This window comes from Panthera pardus, unplaced genomic scaffold (assembly GCF_024362965.1).
Source record: "Panthera pardus isolate Hobbes unplaced genomic scaffold, ASM2436296v1 HiC_scaffold_10, whole genome shotgun sequence".
Classification (NCBI taxonomy): Eukaryota; Metazoa; Chordata; class Mammalia; order Carnivora; family Felidae; genus Panthera; species Panthera pardus.
In genome coordinates, this window is record NW_026526655.1 from 599,368 (window position 1) to 625,278 (window position 25,911).

Genomic DNA, 25,911 nt, shown 5'->3' on the forward strand with positions numbered 1-25,911 from the left:
CCCCTTCGAGGTCCTGTTACGACAGGGCACGTCACAAGTAGGATTTTTGTCTGAAGCAGCTGGTAGTGCTCTCCTACAGAATAACTGTAGCGTTCATGTATGGAGCCAAACCTGGGGTATTGAAACATTGAATGAAACCTCGTTTTCAAGTTTAACGATTTTGATAAAAATAAGCACCCCCAAGCTAACCTTAAGTACGTTTAATATTAAGGTACTTGGAAGCGGTGTTTTAAAATAGTTGAAAAGATACTTGGTTAAAAAAGGCTTCCATCGCTTGAACTCCCAGTTCTCTGGGTCTGCAACATCAACCGTCAACCTATCCTGAGACTTTTAGGCTAGGGAAAAATGGAGCACACCCCTTCAAGTCTTGAGGGACAACACTCGAAAACCAGATAAATAATTTACAGTGAGGATTAAACTTCCTTTCCTACGCTAACTTCCATTAGATCTTCTGTGTGCCAAGCACTGTTGATGGGCTTACCTGATTTTCTCTAATCAGGTTAGCCTCACTTGGATAAATGTACAGTGAGCTTAAGGAGAGCGCTCCTAAGGTGCCATCAGCCCACATTCCTGGGCACCTCTGGGGCCAACCCCAGCTGGATCTCTGCACAGGGCCGTTTCTCATTGGCCAAGCTCCGCCTCTCTGCAGCCTGATGGGAGAACTTGGGTCATCGAGTTTTATGTGTTTCTTTTCCTTTGTTTTTCTTGTTTAGGGCTACTGGTTCGGCCTCATGACTTCACTTCTTCAGCAGTTCAAATCAAAAGCATTTATTGGGAATTGTGTGCCAGATACTTCTAAGCGTTCTAGGGTCATAAAGATAAAGAGGATATAGACTTTTTTTTTCTTTTCCTTAAGCAGCTTATGGTCAAGTATGGGGGATTCACTTGTAAAGTAACTAGGTTACAGAGTTTTAAGTGCAGTAGTAGAAATACATACAAGATACAGAGATGTGAAGGAGGAGGCGGTAGTTACTGTTGGAAAGTTTTTACAAAGAATGTGGTTCTTGAACTGGGTTTAGGGGATGAGAGTTTTTCCGAGATGAGGTGTTCTAAATAGGAAGACTAGCTTATGCCAAGGGGATGCGTGACAGCCATAGCTGGTGGCACAGATGGGCAAGAGGTTGAGAATTTGGCATGCTGCTAATAACATCTCAAGTGGTAGAGGGCTTGCCCGAGGTCCTGTTGTAAAGGAATTCATGCCCTTCAGTCAGCCCAATCTAGGGCACTGTAACTTGGACAGGATTTCAAGTGGTTACATTGTCCACCTGGATGATTTATATGAGCTTTAGTGACAAGTGGATGAGATAGGTTCTCCATTAATGCTTCCCAACTGAAACTTGTTTATTTACCGAAAGGGTTTGAGCAGAGAACACATTTTTTGAAGTACCAAGTGGTACTTACATTTGATAAGGCCCATTCAGCATACATCCATCTCACAGGGCTAGACTCATCCCTTTCCTATTAAAAAATAACCAAGCTCCTGGAAGAAACACAGCACACAGCTGAGTTCTCAGTTGCCACGTTATGGTAGCAAGAAGTCCGGCATGTATAGTGGAAAAGTTTTTGGCCAAGTGGAAAAACAGCCAGAGAGCATCAGTGAGTCAAAATGCTTTTTCCCCTAAGTTATGAAAACACCACAACATTTCACATTTGAAAACCAAGAAAACCAAACTCTTTTCATCGGTATGACATTTTAAAAATTGATGACACAAGTTAGTTTGGGCTAAAGTAAGTTTGTTTTTTGTGTGTTTTTGTTGTTGTTTTATAGTGCTAAAATCAGAGACATTTTAGAAGCAATGGCCCTAGTAGGCTGTTCTGCCAGGCATACTAAAGTTCCTCGAATACTGCTAGAGACGAGCCAGACGTGTTGTTCCAGACATGTCTGGGCATCATGTTGTGTTAGTCATTTTGATGCTTGCCATTAATTTGCTAACAATACATTGTGTATACTCTGACTTAATACTTTTTATTGGCATTCATGAATTTTAAAGTTAAAAATGAATTTATTTCAATCAAGGTTATACCTTCAAGTAGTTTCAAGAAGGAGAAATAGGGCCCCTGGGTGGCTCAGTTGGTTGAGTGTCTGACTTCAGCCCAGGTCATCATCCCGCAGTTGGTGAGTTCAAGCCCCACATTGGGCTCACTGCTGTCAGCCTGTCAGCACAGAGCCTCCTTTGGATCCTCTGTCCCCCATCTCTGCCCCTCCCCTGCTCTCCCCAAAGTAAATAAGTGTTAAAAAAAAAAAAAAAAAGAAGGAGAAATAAACGTAGAAAGGCTTGTACGAAGACACTATGAATCTCCTTCCCCAGTCGTGTCTCCTCTCCTGCAGAGCATACACGTCCATCTCTTGGTGGGTTTCTTTGGTCTTTGGCTCTGACTCTAAACAGCACGTGTTCGTCTGCTCAATTATTGCTCTTTTCTCTCCTGTTGCACACCTTGTCTCCTTACTTGACTCAATGGATATGAAGTTTCTACCTTTCTTTCACTGCTCTGCCTTCTCTGTGTAAATACACGGCTGCCTAAAGCACATGCACCTTTAGTTTGGTTAGACCAGTATTTAGTGTGCGAGTTTTTACCGCATAGTGCCATTCACAGCTAGGCAACTGGTGTGATGGGGTTGCTTTTCCTTTCCTGGATCAGGTTTTGTTTTCCCTGAAGTTCTTGTGAGTCTTGTTTTTTGTGTGTTTAGTTTTCTGTATGTTTCTCATTAAAATTTAATCCCAAATTCAACAGTTGTCTAAATTTCTTTCAAGAAGTGGAGTCTTTTGGGGGGCTCCTGGGTGGCTCAGTTAGTTAAGTGGCTGACTTCGGCTCAGGTCATCATCTCATGGTTCACAAGTTCGAGCCCCACCTCGGGCTCTGTGCTGACAGCTCAGAGCCTGGAGCCTGCTTTGCATTCTGTGTCTCCCTCTCTCTCTCTGCCCCTCCCCCTCTCAAGCTCTGTCTCAAAAATAAATAAATGTTAAAAAATTTTAAAAAAAGAGAAAGAATGGAGTCTTTTTTTATCTGGTGAATTTCAATATTTCATTAATCTCCTTTTGAATAAATCTCCCCCAGGCTCCCATCTGCTGGGATCTTCCTGAAGATCTCACCACCCACTTGCGTTGGGTCCTTGGTTTCCTGGAACCCATGTCTCCATCTCTCTTGACTTACCACTCTCTCATTTTGATGAAGCACTTCCTCAAGAAGTTGTCTGGGAACAGACGCATGAGAGAGAATGTTTTGAGAACACGTGTGTTTGAAAAGTGCTTTGCTTCTACCCATGTATCTGAGTGAGAGTTGGACACCATTTTGCTCCATCTTCTAACTTCCAGGGTTATTACTGAAGGCTTCAGCCATTCTGATTCCTTGGTCTTCATGTGTGGCTATTTCTTCTCTGAAGCTTAGTGGATTTTCTCTCTGAAGTTCAAAACACCCAGTGCAGCAATGTCCCTTGGAGTCAGTTTTCATCTAACGTCTTGCCTTACTTTAGGTTCCTTTATTTGGAAACTCCTGTTCTTTAACTCTGGGCATTTTTCTTGATTTATTGCTTTGATTTGTTCCCATTCACTTTCTCTCTGTAGAATTAGACTATTGTACCTTCTGGACTGACACTCTGGTTTTGCTCAGGTTGTCCACCTTCTTTCTGGAATATATTCTCAGCTTTATTCTGAACATGCTGTTGAGTACTCACTTTATTTCTCTAGGAATGTTCTCTTACTCGCTGTGTCTTCTGACACCCTGGTTTTGTTTCATAGCTGTTGTGCCTCCCCTTATCTCTCTGAGGACATTTCTGAGTTAAGGTTTTCTTTTGCCGAAGTCACAGTTTACTTCAGGCTACTTTTTGTTTGAGGTTTTGGCTTTCGTATCAAAGCCTTTCTGTGGTATCTGGTGATATTTTCCCTGTGCTCATGTGGCAGTAGGTGGGGTTTGCCAGCTGTGGCATTCACTGCAGAGGCACTGGCTGGGCCATTTCCTTACAGCACTCTGTCAGCTTCCTTCTGTCTCTCCAGATTTTCCACAAAAATACCTTCCTGCCTCTTGCCTGTGTCTAGGGGGCCAAGTTTGGGAGAAGACTACAATCTTTGCAGTAACTACAGATGAACTTAACTTCTGTGTCTTCAGAATGGTGCCTCACCCGCCATTGTAACGGGTAGCCCCATTCCAAAGATTCTAGTTCCCTTTCCAGGGGAAAATCACAGCCTTTGACCAGGGTGTGAAAGGCAAAAAAAAAAAAAAAAAAGCCCTTTTTAATAGTATTTTCTGATCATTTTTCTTCCTTCCTGCTGCTGGGTGTCCATCAGCAATGTTACTTTTAGCTTACAACATGAATTTCACTTACATTTGTAATTCTTTTGTTCTTTACTACTCCTTTGTAGCCTACATGTGGGTTTTCCTTTGTCTTACATGTGTGCTGAAATGCCCTAGCAGAAAAGAAGAGGTGAAAAAGGTCAGTCTTCACAGTCAAGAAATTGAAATGGCCGGGAAGCAAAGAAAGATTTCAGTTTTGCTGATGTCAGAGAATTGACATTGAATGCATATTTCACCTAGAAGTTGGAAGAAGTAAACATGACCATTTTAGTTATCAAGTGTGAGGGGGGCATGTGTACTCAGGTGTTGTGGGGTATAAATAATTTAGCTCATTGGGAGGGTAATTTTGCCTCTATAATGACTATCCATGTACCCCCCTCTAATCTTATAATTGAATTTGTGTGAATTTTAACTGTGTGTAGAGTTGCTGGCTCTAGTGAGCAGAGAATATGTTTTCCAGCAGTGTTTGTAATCAGATATATACACAAAGCATGCAGTATCAGTAGAGAATTTCTGTTTTCATTCAACGTGCAGTTATTAATAAATGGGAAATTTGCACGTAAAATTTGGAAAGACAGCCATGATGCATTTTAAATGGAATTAAGTGTAGCAAGTGGTAAAACAATGCGTATACTATGATTATATTTTTATTTAAATCATGTATTACATATCCAAGAAAAACCCTTAGATAAAACAATTTTGGAGATATTTCTTAGACAAGAATCAGGAGAAATTGCCAGTTTTTATGTTGTTTTATTGTAGTTGTGTTTTACAATTTTTTTTAATGTTTATTTCATTTGAGAGTGAGAAAGAAAGCACGAGCAAGGGAGGGGCAGAGAGAGTGTGAGAATACCAAGTGGGTTCCACGCTCAGCACAGAGCCTGACATGGGGCCCAGTCCATGACCACGAGATCATGACTTGAGCCAATGTCAAGAGTCGATTGCTTAACTGACAGAGCCGCCCAGGTGCCCCCATGTTCTACAGTCTTTTTATGATGAAAGTCCTTTTCCTTGGTAGACCAGCACTGCAGCAGGCTCGCTATAGTGGTAATAAAACCAGTATTAATGTGGCCTTCTGGCCCCTGCCCATCCTATCCCAGGGTCTGTCATGGGTGTAGGGGTTTCTCAGGAGGCTGAGCTGCACCCTGAGAGACCCCACCTGCTATGGGAATAGCAGGCCTCATCTGGAGCAAGGAGAGTAGGGAGCCAGTATTTAGTTAGCAGGTACCGTTCAGCAATCTGTATTTTTTTTTTTTTTTTTACAAATAAGTGTTTTCTGAAAACTCTTCCAGGTTTTCCTTTTATTTGTATGAATTGGTATTTTTAGACATTGCTGAAGGTGGACCTTGTGAGACGTAACAGCAGTGCTTGTCCGTTAGTATAGATGGTGAGGCCTTTGTTCTTTCTGCCAGACTGGACAAAGTGTTGAGACATTTGTAAGCTGAGGGAGGTGGTCCTCACCGGACTAGGAGTCAGGAGGCCTGGACTTCAGTTTGGAGCCCAGTCTTTTTTTCTTTTTTTTTGTTAAGTTTATTTTTCAAAAAATTTTAAAAATGTTTAATTTTCAAGAGAGAGAGAGAGAGCGAGCACAAGCTGGGGAAGGAGCAGAGAGAGAGGGGGACACAGAACTTGAAGCAGGCTCCAGGCTCCGAGCTGTCAGCACAGAGCCTGATGCAGTGCTTGAACTCCCAACCATGAGATCATGACCTGAGCCGAGGTCGGACACTCAACCGACTGAGCCACCCAGCTGCCCCTAAGTTTATTTACTTATTTTGAGAGAGCAAGTAGGAGAGGGGCAGAGAGGGAGAGACAGAATCCCAAGCAGTTTCTGTGCTGCCAGCGCAGAGCCAGACGTAGGGCTTGAACTCGTGAAACTGAGATTATGACCCGAGCTGAAACCAAGAGTCTGGTGCTTAACCGCCTAACCACCTGAGCCACCCAGGTGCCCCTAGGGCCCATTCTTAATCACCCTTGTGACTCGGGGTGTTTCTTGACCTATAGGACTTTAGCTCCTTCTTTTTAAAGATAAGAAAGCTGAATCTGAGATTTTGTTGTTATTACCCTTCTGATAGCACAGAACACTTGATCAACTAACTCCGTTTGTCAGAAACTCAGTTTTCAGGTTTGGAAGGACGGCACTTGGAGCTGTTAGTCACTCGTGTAGCACATTCTGTGATCATTTCAAGGATGCACAAGCGATAGGAAAAGCTTTGCCTGGTAAAGCTTTTATTTGCTGATTCCTACGCAACAGGCCCCATGCCCTTTATTTCCAGCAGTGGTTCGATCAGGTGATTTTGGCCCCCAGAGAACATCTGGCAGTGCCTGGAGACTTTTTTGGTTGTCATGACTCAGGGGTGCTACTGGCATCTAGTGGTTAGAGGCCAGAGGTGCTAGGCATCCTACAGTGCCTAGGACAGCCCGTGACAAAGAATTGTCTGATTGAGGAGGTCAGCAGGGCTGAGGTTGAGAAGGCCTGCTTTGCAGGGTGAGTCCTTAGAAGGGTTCTGGGCTGTAGCTGTCATAGGCTCCATTTTCCAGTTAAGAGTGGAGGCTGCCTGGGCAGAGCTCCTTGCACGAGTGGCTGGTTTAGGGCCGCGTTGCCCGTACTGTTGGAGCCCCCACATCACAGATCTCCAGGAGGGTGGTGGTAATAGACCGTCCTCACGGAGCCTATTGTGTGCACTCTGGTAGAGCACTACGTATGGGCTGACTCAGTCCTCACAGTGATACCACCATTGAGAGCAGCTCCTTTTTACAGGAATGGAGACAGGGCCCAGTCAAGATCCGTAATTGTTCCGTCCTTGTCTTTGACGCCAGTTTTAGACGTTTGACACATGGAAACATTCAGCCTTGACCTGTTTATCTGGTGTTTCCTTGCTGTCTCTAGGGCTACTCCAAAGCTTGGGGTGGAGAAGGCAGTATCCTATCCACACACTCTTTACTAGCCCAGGAGTGGGGCCGTCCAAGCCTTTGCAGCAAGATAGATGGTCTACTCTGAAATAAATACTAAAATTGTCTTGCACCCCTTAGACTTTTGAATCTCTTTCCTTGGTTCAATCATCAAAGATTAATTTTTCACCAAGTACATATCCATCAGCAAGTTTCAGGTAAGGAGGTGGAGGGAAATGGAAGTTCCACTCCTAGAGTGCGCAGTCGTGCAGGGCCCATCTCTGCGGTAACCTGTAGACAGCTGCTGTCCGTCCATCTGTGGCTGCTGTACGGGATCCGCTTTCTTCTCTGAACTCCTTCTGGACTGGTGTTTCCATCCTGTTACAGCAACCCAGCACCACCGGCTCCCTGACATCATCTGGTGGATGTGCAGGCCTCGTGGAGTAAGTCCTCTCTTGGTTTTACCTGCCCCGTCCCTGTCTGCATTATAGGATAAGCCATCGGTAGGCTTTTGCTTGTTTTGGATCCCTGTGACACAGCAGAGTAACGGGGTTGTGGCAGATAACCTGTGTGTGCCGTGAGGGAATGAATAGGCAGGACAGCGTTGATTACTAAAATGGGAATATGCTGAACACTTGTCTTTTGCTAACTTTTGGTGAATTACAGTGGGCTGCTGAATTCCAGAATAGCTTTCTAGACTCAGGGGTACACTGGACAGAGCAATAAGCCAGTCTAAAGGCCAGGTCCCAATGCGTTGCTCTTGTGTTCTTCAAGCTGCTGTTGAATTTGTGGCCTCAGCCGACCGTGGAGTAACTTTTTCCTGAGGTTTGGATGTGCTCGGATTAACAAACTGTTGTGATCCAAGAGCATTCAGAGCATGTGCCTTCTCCGTGTAGCACACCGTTTAGGGGCCAGCTGCTGCTTGGCCTGGTGTTCTGGCATAAAGCTGTCTCCTTGTGCTCGTCTTCTAGACTGTGTCTTTATCAGCATTCATTTCTTTGTGCGAACCTTCTAGCATCTCACCTTGGGCATGTGGATGGCGCTGGGGACCACATTTATGAAGCAGAGCAGTAATTCCTGGCCTTGCTGTGTTGGGTGAGAGGGGACCCTGTGAACACTGCTCAGCTCTCTCCCCCCACTCAGGAGCAGGACACGCCATCAACCAGCAAGGTTGATGATGGCAGTGCTTAAAGCTTCTAGATACAGTGCAGGCTGGACCAGTGCTACTTTTGGTTTCTTTCTGGAGAGGGGAGATAACTTGAGCCAGGTGCATTTAGCAAGTATTGTCGTTTGCCACACGCAGAAAGTGTTGTGGAAATGGTTTTGCCCTTCAAGGGAGGTTCTGCTGTGGGAACTTGCTGGTGGTATGGTGTGTCAGGCCTTTGTGCGTCACTGGGCCTGTGTGGCTGCAGTTCAGTAAATGGGGCTGGGAGGGAAGGCGCTGTGGGCCAGTGACTCCATTGAGGGGGCCGAGTTCCTCTAATCCCTGGTTCTGAGGCACCCTGCAAGCCTCTGGGTGCGTATGGTTCCTGGGAGAGGGGGAGCAGCCTGCGTGGCAACCGTGCCCGGCCTCCCAGGAGGTTTGCATCTGGAGGCTCCAGAGAGAGCTGGCCTCCACAAACAGCCTTAGGGGAAGTGGCTAGGCTAGAGACGACACCCTGAAAGGACCAGACCTCTCGGAACAAGTAAAGGTAGGAAGGAAAAGGAACAACACCAGACGGAGAGAGCTAGAAGAAATCATTTCGGAAAGGGGGTCAGGTATTTGGCATTTTTTTGTTGTTGTTGCTGTTTTTAAGATCTGGTTGAGGTGAGTGACTTGCTGAGAAGTGTTCTCGTTTCCCAGGGCCGACCCCTCAGTGTCAGATGTGTGGTTTCTGGTTCCTTATTATCTAGGGTTGAAAACTTTTGGCCCTCTGTTTAACTTTCTTTAGTTTTATAATTAAAAAATAACATAAGAGGAAAAGCTAGCCCTGCGTGAACCTTTCCACCTTTCTGTTGTGCCATTCTGACAGTTGTGAACCATGTTATTGATGGTGCCCATGACTTAGAGAAGGGGCTGGAGCGTGTCTGCTTGGGACTTGACGCTCACTTTTGTCTCTGTGTTCTTCCTGGTGGAGACAGTGTACTGACTCCTGGACATCGGGCATCCGGTGAGGACAAGTGTGGGCTCCGGGCACTTGCCAGCTGTTGTGCACAAAATCACAAGTATGTGCTGCTCTACACTCTGGTGTGGTGTGCTTTCTGATTTTATTGCTACTTAGCTCATTTAGAACTACCTTTCAAATGGAATTGCTGAATTATATGTGCTGTTTTGACTTTTTCTGGTAAATAGAATATTAGCTAGGTGGTCCTGAAGTACCAGCTTAAAGCAGTGTTTGTGAGATCAATTTTAAGAATACAATTTTTTTCTTTTGAAACAAGGCTTCTATTTTGATACACTTGCTTATGCTCGGCACTGACTCGCCAGCCCATGAGACCAAAGTTCTGTGTTGCCTTTGTCGCCCGCCAGTGAGCTCAGCAGTGCTGCCAGGCTGCCTGTGCGCGGGGCCCCTTGGCTCCCGGTGCTCAGCGCAGCAGTGTCTGGGACGTGCAGACAAGAGCCAGCTGCAGCCAGAGGGACCCGTCGCGCTCGGGGCTTTCGGGGCCCCTCCTTAGTTTATACAGGTGCTGAAGATGATCACCATGTCCCCTTGAGATCGGTAGGGGCGATTCTTTTCTGAAAGATCGGGCAAACAGAGAGAAAAAGATGGTGTTGCTCGGGGAGAGTCAGCAGTCAATTTGTAGAAGCGTGGGTAGGAGCCTTTGATCCGTGAAAGACATGTGGCCTTTGCTAGGTCAGCCTCACCTTGTTCTGGGGTGGTTGGGGTTTCGGGTATGCTTCATGCTGGAGATGCTGCTGAGCCGGAGACTGTGTGTGTAAACCTCCAGCCTTTCCATTTCTTTCCAATGCAGTCTTGTTGGTTTCAGGTTGTGCTGGTAGTTTTAGGACTAAATCCCCAAGGAGGAAATGCATGTGAAGGATTCAGTGTGGTCTGTGGGTCTTTCCCTTCCATCTGAGGTCACTGGAGTTGACTTGTATAGTGATTGTCTGCTATCATCCGGGCATGTGGCTTTATTGAAGGCTGTAGCCTGGTTAGCCCTTATTTGGTAAGAATTTTATTTTTTATTTTTTTCATGTTTATTTATTTATTTTGAGAGAGTGAACGAGAGAGAGCGCATGCGCCCGCGTGAGCAGGGTAGGGGTGGAGAGAGAGAATCCCAAGCATGCTCTGCGCTGGCAGTGCAGAGCCCAACGAACTCCCAAACCAACTCACAAACCGTGAGATCATGACCCAAGCCTAAATGAAGAGTCTGACGCTTAACCGACTGAGCCACCCAGGTGCCCCTTGGTAAGAATATTTTAATTCCAAAACGTACTTTTTGTCTGTCTTCTCTCCTCACTGGTCCTGAAGTGGTAGGGTTGTGTGTGTGCTTTCCTCTCTTGTAAGCCATGGCTAAATGACATGGTCGCTCTCCTCACCCCGCCGTGGGCAGTGCTCCTTTTACGTGACGTGGCTCACCCCATCTGCTGATGTCTCTGGGTCTGTTGTTGGGGTTCCCAGTGCGAGCTCAGATGGGGCGTTCTGTGCATTTCCCTTGTGCATGTGGTGTCTGAAAAGCTTGAGGAGCACCGAGGGGCTCCTGCCTTCTGTCGGGGGGCTGGTGTGGGACCCATGCTGACCTTGCTGTCGTCCGGGATGAGCAGCTGTGCATGTCTCAGGTTGTGCTGTCAGCAGCTTCCTTGACACTTTGTGATGGTTTGAAAATCTGTGTTTATGAACTTCGAGAAGATGACGTATAACGGAGGTTAGTAAGATGGAGATAAAACTTTGTTGTGCTACATAGAAGATGAGTGAGATACACACCAAGCCCAACAAATAAACATGTAATCAACTTTGAATTTGAAGGATCAGTGTCATTTGTTTATTTCGAAGATCAGTCATTTATTTATTTAACAAAAAAATTTTTTTAACGTTTATTTATTTTTGAGACAGAGAGAGACAGAGCATGAATGGGGGAGGGTCAGAGAGAGGGAGACACAGAATCTGAAACAGGCTGCAGGCTCTGAGCTGTCAGCACAGAGCCCGATGCGGGGCTCGAACTCACAGACTGCGAGATCATGACCTGAGCCGAAGTCGGCCACTTAACCGACTGAGCCACCCAGGCGCCCCTATTTATTTATTTATTTATTTATTTATTTATTTTTAATTTTTTTTTTTAGCGTTCACCTATTTTTGAGAGAGAGAGAGACAGAGACAGAGCATGAACAGGGGAGGGGCAGAGAGAGAGGCAGACACAGAACCTGAAACAGGCTCCAGACTCTGAGCTGTCAGCACAGAGCCCGACGCGGGGCTCGAACTCACAGACTGTGAGATCATGACCTGAGCCGAAGTCGGACGCTTAACCGACCAAGCGACCCAGGCGCCCCCCTATTTATTTATTTTTAAATTAAGAAGCAGTTCTAGGGGCACCTGACTGGCTCAGTCAAGCATCTGACTCCTGATTTTGGCTCAGGTCATGCTCTCAGGGTCGTGGGTTGGAGCCTGCTTGGGATTCTCTCCCTCTCTCTCTGCCTGTCCCCCACGAGGCCCCGTGAGTGCTCTCACAAAAAATAAAATCTAATTTAAAAAATATATTTAAAAAGTATGTTTAATTTTTTTTAACTATCTTACAGAGGAATTCTAAGACTGGTAGAAAACACTTTCTTAACCATTTGAGAGTAAATCGGGCACATGAGTCCTCATCACCCTTGGATATTTTGGGGTGTTTCCCACAAATAAGATACTCTTCCTCCTTAACCACAATACAACCATCAAAATCAGGATGTTAACAAGAATGCTTTGCTACCTTCAGACCCATTCATATTTCACCAGAAGAATCCACTCAGAAGCACACAATAACATTTCATTGCTGGGTCTCTGTAGTCTTCAAACTGAAACATTTATGGGGCTCCTGGGTGGCTGTCAGTTAAGCGTCCGACTCTTGACTTTGGCTCAGGTCAGGATCTCACGGTTTGTGGGATCAAGCCCGCGTCGGGGCTCTGTGCTGACAGTGTGGAGCCTGCTTGGGATTCTCTCCCACCTGCCCCTCCCCTGCTTGCACTCTCTCTCTCAAAGTGAATAAAACAAGCATAAAAAAACAAAAACCAACAAACAGGACTATTTATTCCATCTTGCCTTGGCTTTCTTGGTCTCGTCATTTAAGGAGTACAGACACTTATTTTGTAGAATGTCCCTCGGTGTGTATTACATTTTGATTGGATTCAGGCTTTGTTATTTTGGCTGGAATAGCACAGAAGGAATTCTGGGTTTTCTTTGCATTCTGTCAGATGGCACACAGGTTCAGTTTGTCCCATTATCAGTGGTGCTCACTTTGCTGATTAAGGTGGTGTCTGCCAGATTCTCCATTGTGGAGTCTGTGTCATTAATAAGTACATGCTGGGGAGCTACTTACGAAGCGAAATATTTGTTCCTGTCAAATCTTCATTTTGGTCATGTGTCTGTATCAATATAGGCTAACCGTTGCCCATTTTACTTACATTATCAACCTTTATCATTACTTATGGTACTGTTCATATTGACTGGAGAGTGCCCCCCTTAAAGCTGGCTCCTGTGTCCTTCTGACGCTTCCCCCATATTTGTTTAGAAACTCTTACTTTTTGGTACAGCAAGACACTCTGGGCTCTTCACGTACCTTCCCTTCCCTGGACCTGGAATCAGCCTTGTTCTTCAAAGAGACCTCCTTTTATGGCAAGTGGTACTAAGAGAAGCAGAGTCTGGACACCAGGTAGGTTGTTGTTGAAGTATTACTGACCCAGGTCCTCTCGGTGGAGAGAGCCACAGAATGTGTGTGTGTGTGTGTGTGTGTGTGCGCGCGCAGCGCGCGCGCACACATATGTATACACAGGTACCCATATGCACACGTGTGTGTTTATAACACAGTCATGTCTACTTTTATCTCTCAATTGCAAAACATGAGTTTTTCTCTCTATTGAAACACATGAGTTCATTCCAGTCCTTCCAACTCCAATCAGATATGTTGGTGTTCATTCCAGTTTCTCCCTTTTAAATCGGTAGCTGTCTTTTCCAACGATGATACTCCTAGATTCCGGTATCCCTTAATGTATTTGCTTATTTGAGTAGTCAACCCTGTGTGTTACCAATCTCCTGCACGGATGTCTTCTGCCCTCTTCACCTCACTCAGCCTCTGCAACGTTCCCACCCCATGGAAGTGGCCTGCCACTTCACCTGGGCTGTGAAAACACCAGTGATGTGGACACCCCCTTACAGGGAAGCCCATAGTCTATTTTTAAAAAATAAAGCCCTGTATACTGTTTTTGCTGTCTCCAGGTCATTACCTGAACCGTTGTTTCATTGTTTGAGACCGTGCCTACTGTGGTTTGGACATGTCACCGTGTCGTTACCACTTGCTCACCTATGCGAACTTGTGTTCTTTCTAGTTCTTTGCCTTTGACGGAGCTTCTGTGAATTTTCTTCTGTGTGTTACACCTATGCCTTCTGCGTTCTTCTGCAGGTGCTTCTGGAGAGTGGCTTCTTTGAAGTGTGATTGCCGAATTGGATTGTGTGTCTGTTTCTTCATGATGTGTTTTTAAATTGCCTTCTGGTTTTACACATCCTCAATAGTCAAGTAGCCTGTTTTTCCTCGCCATTTCAAAAATTGTACCACTTTTTTTTTTTTTTTTTAAGTAGGCTTCATGGCTAGTGTGGAGCCCAGCAGGGGGCTTGAACTCATGACCCTGAGATCAAGACCTGAGCTGAGATCAAGAGTCAGATGCTCAACCGACTTAGCCACCAGGCGGCCCCCAAAATTGCACCACTTTTATTCATGTTTGTTGATCTCATAAAGGGCTGAGTGAAGATGAACGTCCATTCGTGTTTATGTGTGGTTTGTATTACTTTTCTATGAACTGTGTGATCACATCCTAGCTTGTTGAGATGTTTGCCAAACAGAGAACTCTTACTTGTATCCTAACTTCTCTAGTAGATGATCTGTGCTATATAAAATTCTTAACCTCTTACGAGGGTCAAATGAGTCAATACCTTCCTTGATGGTGTCTACAGTCTGTATCCTCGGTAGACTTTTGTGCCCCCAAATCACTGGCTTTTCTCCTCAATCTTCTAACTCCCTAAGGCTTGATTTTTTACTTTCAGATCTCTAATGCAGTTGGAATTTATTTTGGTGTATAGCATGAGATAGAGACCAATTTTTATATTTTTCCAAAATGGAAATTTGTTATTGGCCCACTTCTGTCTGTTGCTATCCTTCCTTACTAATTTGGAGGGGCACTTGTATCAAGTGGTAAACTCCTAGTACTCATGAGACTGTTTTATTCATACTTTTCCCTCTTTCTTAACCAACACCAAGTACTAGTTACTATTGCTTTGTCATGTGTTTTGCTAGTCTTTGAATCTCAACTCTTTTTTTTTTTTTTCTTTTGAGGCCAAATAATCTAGGCAGATTTTAGGTGGATTTGGGAACTTTTTTTACAGTAAAAAAAAAAAAAAAAAAAAAAAAAAAAGCTCCTGGGATGTTGGGTTAGTTTCTTAGGGATGCCCTAATAAATTGCCATAAATTTAGTAGCTTCAAACAACACAAATTTACTCTTTCACAGTTCCGGAGGTGAGAAATCTGAAATCTGGCAGGGCCACACACACCCTCTGTGGGCTCTGGGGGAGAAGCTGTTCTCTGCCTCATGTGGTTTTTGGTGCCTGCCTCTACACTCCTTGGCTTATGGCCACATCACTCCAGTTTCTGCCTCTGTTGTCTTACAGCTCCCTTTTCTGTGTGGGGTCTCTCTGCTGCTCTTTTATAAGGGCACTTAAGAGTGGCATTTAGCACCTGCCCAGATAATCCAGGGCAGCCTCCTTAAGATCTTTAACTTAATTTGGAAAGACTGTTTTTTCCAAATCAGTTAACATTTGCGTTCCACCTATTAGGAGCTGGTGCCTCCGGGTGGACGTTTTCAGCCTACCACAGATGTTACTGGGCATCTCCTTGAGGGTGTAGATGAACTTGGAGGGGACAGACATCTTTGTGAGAAGTCTCTTGGACTGAAACCTGGCATCATCTCCGTGATATGGGCCTTTAGCGTGTGTTGTGTTGTGTGTGTGCTTGTGTGTGCTTTGTATGGCTGATGTAGTAAACTTTCCTTTAGTTTTCCTAGCTTTTTGTTATAATAGAGGGGACTTCTAAGATGGTCATCTGCAAATAGTGACATTTGTCTCTGCTTAATTACGTCTACTTAGGTTGCATATTTGACAGTCTGTGACAGTAGTAGACATCCTTGCCATTTGGATACTTTTAGCTTTACACAAACATGATATATTTTATCTCTTGGAAATATTCTTCATATAGCCTTTTCCTTCTATTGCTGATGTTAAATTCAATAGGAAACAAGGAACAGACACTGAATTTCCACATTCTTTTGAGCATTTTTTAAATGGCCCTCTATCAGGGTGTGTGTGTGTGTGTGTATGTATATGTGTACGTATATGTATATATGTTCTCTTTTTAGCTATAAATTTGAGATGCATACATTTCCTGACATTGAATCCTTACTGAATCCCTAGAACAGACCCTACTTAGTCATGATGTCTTATTTTATAAACTAAGTGCTGGATTTATTGGTTTGGTGTTTTGTTGACTTTTCATGTTTGTAAACTGGTTTGTAGTTAAGATCTTTTCTCTGCAGCACCCACTCATTGATTGGGGAAGCAAACAGTGCCTTGATTTGCCTCTGGGGGCCACCCTTTTCACCACGTACAAACTGTGTGTTTTGGATGAAAGGGCCCAGCTGCATGGGTGGACCCTGATTGGCCACAGCTAATAGACATATCCTATCCCCTTGGTCCCTTGACTATGGTTATTGGTCCCCTGGTGGGCTTAGAACCCAATTAATGCCAGTGAGATACAAAAATAAATTTGTTGGGGCCCCATGGGGCAAAGAAGCGCTTACTTCCTTGGGAGCTACCAGAAGATGTAATTACTGCCATTTGTAATGGTTCTTATTTCAAAACCAAGCAAGGATAGTATTGTATCATTGTGACATTGTATTCTCTGTGTGTTCTTTTCTTTGTAAGACTAGCAGGAGTTAATTGCTCTTTCATTGCTATTTTCAGAAAAACTGATTTTGGTTTTGATCGATCAGGTCAACTATTTCTTGTTTTTGTTTTCTATCTCACCAGTTCTTTTATTTTTTCTACTTTCTTTGATTTTCTCTTAACATTTGACTTGAATACTTAGCTCATTTATCTTCATTTTCCTTATAATAAAACTTATACGTTTGATTCACCCTCTGAGTACAGCTTTGGCAGCATCTTTTTAAAGTTTGTTTATTTATTTTGAGAGAGAGGGAGGGAAAAAACTTGAGTGGGGGAGGGGCAGAGAGAGAGAGGGAGAGAGAATCCCAACCAGGCTCTGTACTATTGGATGTGGGGCTCGAACCCACAAACCACAAGATTATGACCTGAGCTGAAACCAAGAGTGAGACACTGAACCTACTGAGCCACCGAGGCGCCCCACCTATAAACCAACTCTAACAATTGTCACGTTTTGCCATTTTTGGTTTGTTTTCCTCTGCCCCCCCCCCCCCAAAACATTTTTAGTTTTGAGTATTTTATTTCATTAAAATTTTTTTTTAATGTTTATTCATTTTTGAGAGAGAGAGAAAGAGAACACGCACACAAGCAAGCAGAAGAGGGACAGAGAGAGGGAGATGCAGAATCCAAAGCAGGCTCCAGGCTCTGTGCTGTCAGCACAGAGCCCAACATGGGGCTTGAACTCATGAACTGTGAGATCATGACCTGAGCTGAAGTCGGATGATTAACTGGCTGAGCCACCCAGGCGCCCCTTGAGTATTTTATTTTAAAGCAAATCTCAGATTTTGTGTTACTTGTAAATAAATACTTTGGCATATATCTTTAGTAGAGGAGGGCTTCAAGAAGTCATAGCTGACAAAATTAGCTGTATGTTGTTAATATCATCCAGTATCTATTGTGTTTGGTTTTCTCCAAATGTCATATTAGGGTTGGTTTGAATCAAAACCTAAAGAAGGTCTCTCCACACACTGCATTTCGTTGGTGCCTCTTTTGTCTCTTTTAAAATATATCACAATTTTGGGGCGCCTGGGTGGCGCAGTCGGTTAAGCGTCCGACTTCAGCCAGGTCACGATCTTGCGGTCCGTGAGTTCGAGCCCCGCGTCAGGCTCTGGGCTGATGGCTCGGAGCCTGGAGCCTGTTTCCGATTCTGTGTCTCCCTCTCTCTCTGCCCCTCCCCCGTTCATGCTCTGTCTCTCTCTGTCCCAAAAATAAATAAAAAACGTTGAAAAAAAAAATTAAAAAAAAAAAATATATCACAATTTTCTTATTTTTTTTTTAAACGCCATTTATTTACAAAAGCAACAGGGCCATTTGTGCTGTGGAATTTCCCATATTCTGGATTTGGTTGATTCTATCGTGGTATGTGGTATGTTTCTGTGACCCTCATATTTCCCATAAACCAGTGGCTATGTCTAGATGCTTAATTTGTTTCGGGTTTGATGCCCCCCTGGAGGAGGGGGTGAAGTGGAAGGGAGGAGAGGTGTCAAGAGTATACCCTACACTGTGCTGTGGACCATATTGCATTATAGCAGGAGGCATCACGTCTGTCATTTGTGATGTTAAAATTGATCAGTGGTTACCGTGTCAGCAGGCTGATTCCGTTATGTTCTTTACCAACCAGGGATCTAATGGGTTTAACTGCCTTTTTGCTTGTGTCCATTATTATTTCATTGGTGTATTAGTTTCCTTTTGCCGCTGTAACAAATTACCACGGACTCGGCTGAAGTCCGTCTCACTGGGGTAAGTCGTGGTGTCGTAAGGGTCTCCTTCTGCAGGCTTGTAGGAGAGACTCGGTTAAAGTACACGATTTTGAGGATGCTTGTGATTACACTTAGGTCCCACCTGTGCAATGCAAGGTACTCCCCCCTACCCCCCATCTCAGTGCTCTTAACCTAATTCATCTGTGACATTCACAGGCTTCAGGAGTAATGACGGGTATCTTGGGGGACAGTGATTTAGCCTATAATTGGCAAGTGCAAAATGAAGATTTTTCTATTTCTGCACTTATTAGCATTCTCTTCTAAAGAAGGTTTCCCACCTCAGTTGTGGTTACTCCGTGGTACAGTTCCTTCTCGTCTTTATCGCTGTTTAGTGTGCACCAGGACTAGCACCTTCCAACGTGACAGAGCATTTTTGTGGCTTTTTTTCTTCTAGTCTCATAAACTTATGGATGTGTATATAGTTGTGTGTCAACCCGTTACAGCCATTTTTTGAAGCTCGTGTTATTTCCCCAAGTTGGCTCTGTGTTCTTTGGATGTGACCCTGTTAGTCTGTAACTGCTTCCTTTCTGTCACAGCAAGGTGTCCCACCTTGTCCATATTCTTGAGCAGACCTGAGGTTTTTCTGAGGAGCCCTGGCTCCTTTTAGTGGCATGTGGTGTTTGGATGCCACAGTCCATATGCTAGGTAGGGATGCTCGCTGCCACTGTGTTGTGTTAACCATAAAAATAAAGCAGCATGTTAAAAATGGATTTCGTTGAAGAATAACAGAATTACGATCGCAGACGTGCAAGCTATAGCAAAAGGGTAGGCGAGTCCGACAGAGGAGAGGAACGTAGTGAATTATTACTCACTGAGCCTATCCATGTAACCAGCATCAAGAAGGACATACTTTATTTCTAGAGTTTGTATGTCTCTGATTTGTCTGACTAAAAAAACCTATGAATTGTGCTATATTCAGATGAATTCGGCCTCCATCCCTTTCCCCTCCCTTCCATGGACATTGTTTCCTTCCATCCTCTCTTTTTAAAAACACGAACAGATAAGTATATACTACGTGCGTGTGCGCACACGCAAGTGTGTGTGTACAGAGGCAGTATTTCTGATTCTTTCTTAGAGGAAGGCAGCATACCCTCGATACCTGCTTGCTGTCCTCTGTTGCCTTTGTTATTAACTGTAAACCCTGGAGATCACATATACTAGTGTGGGAAATCTCTCCCGTGCCTTATATGCTGCATGTTATTTCATGGCATGGATATAGCATGATTTGTTTAGTCAGCCTCCTCCTTAATGGAAGTTTTGGTCGTTTCCAGACTTTGTTGCCTTTTTGTTTCTTACTGTTTCTGCTGCCGCCCTTCTGTGTAATCCTTCCTTCGCACAATAGGTAGAGTCCATTCCAGATAGCTGCTTAATGTCCGCTTGGAGTTGGCCTCGGTTCTCTCTAGTCTGGCGCCCCATGCTGATCTGCCCTACTGCTTCTTACCCTTGACTCCCTGTGTCTTCACCCTACATCCCTCTTTGGTTGGTGCTGATTTTCTAGTAGCGGGGTTAACAGTGTGCTCTTGCCCCGTGCACCGTTCTTTCTCAACAGGTGAAATGTCTCGGTTCCTGCTCCCCAGAGGCCCTTACGGTATGGTGGCCTGCTCGGAGTCCAGGATATCAGGTGTCTGCCTCAGGACAGAGTGAGATGTATCTGCTTTGGTCTGTGCATTGGACTTGTATCAGTGCACCTTTATGTTGAATTCTTCAGGGCGACAGCTATGCCAGGAATTCTTTAAATCTAAAAGTGAGGTTTGCTCCCTAGAGCAGACTCAGAAAGACGGTACTGAAGAGATAATGGAGTCCCACCTCCTCATTTGACAAGTGAGAAAACAGGCCAAGTGAAGAGGTGTGACATGTCTACGCCGAGTGTCCACCAGGGCTTAAAACCCTAAGGAGGGGAGAATCCAAAAACTTGCTTTTTCTGGTACTTGTTTCCTTGTGGAGACGCATTACATTTCCATTTGGATAGGACTGGTTCCAGTTTAGGTATTTTACCCATGGCTTTAGCTAACTTGGTATCTCTGCTCTAGCATAATGTTGTATAGGGATGACCTAAGTTCGTTCTAGCTCATAGACCTTTTCTTTTTTTTTTTTTTAATTTTTTTTTTTTTAACGTTTATTTATTTTTGAGACAGAGAGAGACAGAGCATGAACGGGGGAGGATCAGAGAGAGGGAGACACAGAACCCCAAACAGGCTCCAGGCTCCAGGCTCCGAGCTGTCAGCACAGAGCCCGACGCGGGGCTCGAACTCACGGACCGTGAGATCATGACCTGAGCCGAAGTCCGCCGCTTAACCGACTGAGCCACCCAGGCGCCCCGCTCATAGACCTTTTCTATGTAGGTTGTAGGAAGAAAAAACATCTTTCAAGTATAAATTGTTGCCTTTGGTCAAATTGTAATTATTTTGTTTCTTGTAGTTTTAATGGGTTTTCCAGGCAGAAGATCAAAAGCATTTTTTTTAATCGTAGGACTGAGGGGGGATACTGCCAGAGCCCTCCTCTATAGGCATTCCATCGCTGTCATGCCCTTACTGTCCTCTTCCCAGAACCACCATTACCTTGAGGTGCTTGCCGTGGTCCCCAGTCTGTCACCACTGTGAAACCTGTGGCATTCAGAGACACGAATGACCCAACGGTCACTGGATGCATTTCCACCTGGAAGTACTTGGTTGCTGTAATGAAACGAAGAGTTTTAGACATGGAGGCGACCCTCAAGAGGGGTCTGTCTGAGCAAGCGGTTGCCACATGGCGGGCGTGCCTGCTCCGGTGACTGTGCTCACTCTCAGGGGCGGTTTTCTGTCTGCCCAGGGGAGACGTGTCTCTGCGGTCTCTCCCTGTCCCTCACTTTTCCTAGCTGTGTGTGCTGGGAGCTGGGCAGAACTCACCCCTTCTATCCTGCTCTTCGAATATGTAAAGACCGGCTTGGGTATCTTCCAGTTGCCGGGGGCTTTAATAAGTTCGTGTAAGGCCTCCTCTCTCTGCAGTCAGCAGTCCCTCACAAGGAAGTGAACAACAAAAAAGTCTTACTTCAGATTTCTTGCTGATAGCACGGTCTAATAAAACAGCAAAGAAAATAATTCTTGTGACTCTGTCTTTCACTGATTTGTGGTAGCTAATGCTACTTAATAATACCTCTTTATTTCCCTCTCCAAATGGAAGTGTCTTTGTGGAAAAAGTAAGGAGCATCATCTGATACAGAACTAGGCTTCTCCTGCAGGTAATCCACATGAGCACTTAGCATATGTCCATCCATCATTTCTAAACCTTTTAAAATACACCTTTTTTGGGTAAGTGTTAAAAGAAATACATGCTCTTTTTACGTGTGCTCACCTCCCAACTTCATAAAATGGCTCCTTTTTCAAGTCAGTAAGTGTCGTCCCCTCTCCTCTATCCAGCTCTGATGCTCGTGTGCCCTGGTGCCTGGCTCTGTGCTCCCTGTTCTCCTCGGTGGCTCGGCTACCCTAGAAGTAGCTCGTGGGTATTTTATGTACATACAAGCATGTTTCTGTCTATGACACTGCTGGCTATGTAGCTATAGGATACAGAGCTACCCCTTTCTCCGGAGTTGACTCGGACACTGGTCCCTCAACACTGGTTGAGGGAAGGACACTTACTCATTCACCAGTCTTTGTTTTTTTAATGTGTATTTATTTTTGAGAGAGAGAGACTGGGGGAGGGGCAGAGAGAGAGGGAGACAATCCCAAGCAGGCTCTGCAGCTGTCTGTGCAGAGCCCAACACGGGGCTCAAACTCACAAACTGAGATCATGACCCGAGCTGAAATTAAGAGTCACATAGATGCTGACTGAGCCATCCGGGCGCGTCCCTCCCGCCCCCCCCCCCCCCCACCCCATTCCCCCATCATTGGTTGCAGGGCTGCAACCTAGTATCCGAGGGTCTGCTGACTGGATTCTACATAATCTCTGTCTATACAAACCAAACATAATGTGTTACCTAGGACATTCAGCATCAGTTTCTTTTAAGTGGATCAAGAACTTAAGACACAGGGCAATTAGAATATCACATTCCCTGAGGTTTTTAAGAATTGTTCACCTAACTGACATAATTCTTTAACGCAACCTGCCCTCATTGAGAACTTTAGTGTGATAAGTTGAATATCCGTAGAACCATCTCACTCTTCTTTCCTTATTGTATTATTTTTAAATTATGTGGTTACATACGTTAACAGTCAAGACTGGCATAAACAGCTTTGGGAGCAAGCATACACCATCCCAGGTGGGGGCTGGATTTCGGGGCGTGCTGGAGGCCGTCAGTGCTTGGAGGGTGGTCCGTTCCTCTGTCTTCTGGTCGGTGGGGACTGGCTCACTCAGCAGGTTAGTTAGAGTAGACTTTGGGCCCCGCCGTCATCTGTTTATGCAGCCCCTGGCTAATAGAAGGAACACCAACGTCCAATCTTTTGCTCCTGCAGAAATGCTATAGTACATTTGTTTTTTATCACGTATGTGAGCATATGTGGGAGAAATTCTAAGAAGTAGGAATTGCGGGGTCAAAGAATATTCGTATTTTAAGTTACAATATATAATCAAATTGCTCTCCAAAGAGATTCCGTCAGTTACTCCTCCAGCCATAGCAGTTTCCTGTACCTTTTCTGACACTCATGAAACTCCATTTTTGCCAAACCGAGAGGCGTAATGTAGCCTCTTTTCTTACTTTGAACTTGCGTTTTCTTTTGTGCAAATCAAAGTTTTCTGCATTTCTGTAAAAGATGGTTGTATCTTTTGCTCTTTTTTTGGTTGTTAATGGGTTTTTGGAGTCCTTAGGAGAGATGCTGTGAACTAAACTTGGGCATGTCTTCCCTGGAAGTCCTTGAGAGCGCTCCCTGTGCCACACACCCCAGGGCGCTTGTGGCCATGGAGACACGACACAGTACCCATTTTGTGTTCCTTCCCCTCATCTATTTATTTTAAACAAGAAATTTGTAGTAAATTGATTAGGGACTTTTTAAAAAAGACTGATATAACGTTTATTAGCAAGAAAACACTTTTTGTCAGATTACATTTCTGCTTTGGTTTGGAAAGCCAGCTCTATAGCACTGTAATTCAAATAAGAGTTTCACATAGGATTTAAAGTTTTCTATTGTCCACCTTAAAAATGCAAAAAAGAAACAAGTGAAATCAAGTCAATAATGTATTTTGTTTAACCCACTCCAAAACATTGTTTCCTCATGTAACCGATAGAACATTATCAGTAAAGTGTTTTACGTTTTTCACATGAAGTCTTCCAAATCCAGGGTGTATTTGAGGTGTAGAGGGCTTACCAGTTTGAACTAGCCACGTCTCAAGTGTCAGTAGCCACGTGTCAACGGTATATGCTGGCCAGCATGGCTCTAAAGAGTAGTTTTCATTTCATTTCTATGGAAATCCATTAACTTACTCTTTTGAACCTAACATTTGTCCCGTCCGCTTTTTTTTTTAAATGTTTGTTTTTTGAGAGAGAGAGAGCGTGTGGGCGCATGCACGAGCAGGGGAGGGGCAGAGAGAGAGAGAGTGAGAGAGAGAGAGTTTGAGAGAGAATCCCAAGCAAGCTCCGTGCTATTAGCACAGAACCTGACGTGGTGCTTGATCTCCCAAACTGTGAGACCATGACCTGAGCCGAAATCGAGTCCAGATGCTTAACCGACTAAGCTACCCAGGCACCCCTGTCCCATCTGCTTTTTAAAGAGTTATAAGGTGTGCTTATCTGACACATGTTCTTAAATTAGACTCTAAATAAATGCTACTCTTTACTCATCTGTATAAAGATATGCTGGTGGGGCACCTGGGTTGCTGTGTCGGTTAAGTGTCCGACTCTTGATTTCGGCTTAGGTTATGATCTCACAGTTGTGAGATCGAGCCCTGCGTAGGGCTCCACGCTGGGCGCAGAACCTGCTTGGGACTCTCTCCTTCCCTGTCTCTCTGTCCCTCCCCTGTGTGTGCGTGTTCGCTCTCTCTGTCAAAATAAGTAAACAAACTTAAAAAAATGCTGATCATTTCAGTATTCATAAAATTAATGTAGTAGATTTCATTTAGTGAAATTAAATGCGGATATTCCCATACAGTGAGATACCTATTGTAGGGGAGTTTATCTTTCTTGATCTTTTCAGCAATTTACAAAGGCCTCAGAGGTTTATAAATGGGAAACTTGTAAATGTTGAGAGCTTAAACAACTTGTCAAGGTGACCCAAATAGGATCTGAGCAAGATTCTGAACTTCCGTCCTGACAACAAGCTTGGTGTTCTTTATACAGTCTGTTTTCACTGTGGGTGCCCATTATGACTTAGTTAAAACGTAGGTTAAAGAGAAATACATGAAATCTAGTGCCACTGTCATCGAAGACAATTGTTACCCTCTCTGTCACTTCCTGAAAAGAAAGGACACCGATGCATTTAGTAGGGAGAGAACGAAGGGGGGCAGTGGAAAGCGTGGATGGTGGCTATGTATTTCTCTGTCGTCTGAACTTGGACTACTTTATTTTAGGGAAACAAGGCCGCCAAGTTGAATGTACTTACTGTAATAAATATTATTTCCGAGCCAAAGAAAGGAACCTAGTTTTGATGTGTTATTAGAATATGCTACCAGTCAACTTGACACTGCAGTTTATAGCCGAGCATGAAGAAGCTTCATGGTACAAGGATTTTTTTAGTATATTTCAGCTATCGAGGGGGATGAGAACATACTCTTCTTTGCCCTGGCCCACCTACCACACTCATTATGGGAGAGCAGACTGTGAACACTCCCGTCCCTTAGTGCCAACTTCTTACAGGACCGCGGGGCCTCTGAACAAGTTACCAAACCTGAGCGGCTCCCACAGCCTTGGAGATGTCCACTCCAAGGACATCCACTGTTCTTCCTGACCCTGATCAGCATGGCCCACCTCACTGAGTCCTGTCAGGTAATTAGTGAAAGCGAAGAGGGTAAGTAGTCTACATTATGCACCTTAGTTTGTTTATCTGTGTTTATCCATTGACAGGCCGTTCAAAATTGTTGGCTGTTGCTAACAGTGTGCTGTGATGACCAACATCCTTGCATACACTTCCTTTACTCACGTGGGAGAGCTTTTTTCCATAAGTAGAAGTCTGACAGTAGGGTTGTGTCCCATGGTATTTGCATCTTTGGTCTCAGTTGGCCTTGTGAGTGGTATATAAAGTAAGGGCCTATGCTTTTTCCTCATCTAGATAACCAGTGTTCCCAGGGGCATCAATCGTCAGTTCATCCACAAGGCCATCTCTGATAAAAGTGATGGCTGGCTGTTAAGGTGGCCAGGCTCGGTGCCTCTTGTCTATGTCATTGTTCTCTGTGTCTGTCCCTGCGCGAACACCACACTGTCTGAAGTACTGTAGCTGTAAAATCTCCGAGCCGTAATCGGCTGTTCGTGGCCTTTGATCTTTTGTAGAAGATTTGTTGCATAAATACAATTGCATATGTAAGCAGTTTAAAAATTATATACAGAAATACAGTATTATAAAAATGGTATGTAGAAATACTGTTGTCTAAATAAAAATTGCATAAAATCTAGTTGCAAAACTCCACACACACAGCACACCCCTTTTTAAGGTACAAGTTGCATTCGCACTGAGTTTCCAGTCTGACTAGGGGAGAAGGACAGTCTTTACAATTGAGTCTTCCTACATAGGTAAATGTGGCATTTCTCCATTTAGTTAGGTATTTTCAGTATTTTGACAGAGGTTTTTAGAATACTGTCTACAAATTTTACTATTTTCTTACTAGACTTATTGCTGATGTTTGGTGCTGATGTTTTGGAGCATAATCGATTTTGCGTACTGATCTTATTTCCAGAAAACTTTTAGTTCTAATAG

The 25,911-nt window shown here is 44.3% G+C and overlaps 1 protein-coding gene across 1 annotated transcript in view; it reads left to right on the top strand.

The window, feature by feature from the left end:
- Nucleotides 1-25,911, top strand: part of HDLBP (high density lipoprotein binding protein) — a 73,721-nt gene that overhangs the window by 1,299 nt on the left and 46,511 nt on the right. The gene's annotated exons all lie outside the window — the stretch shown is intronic.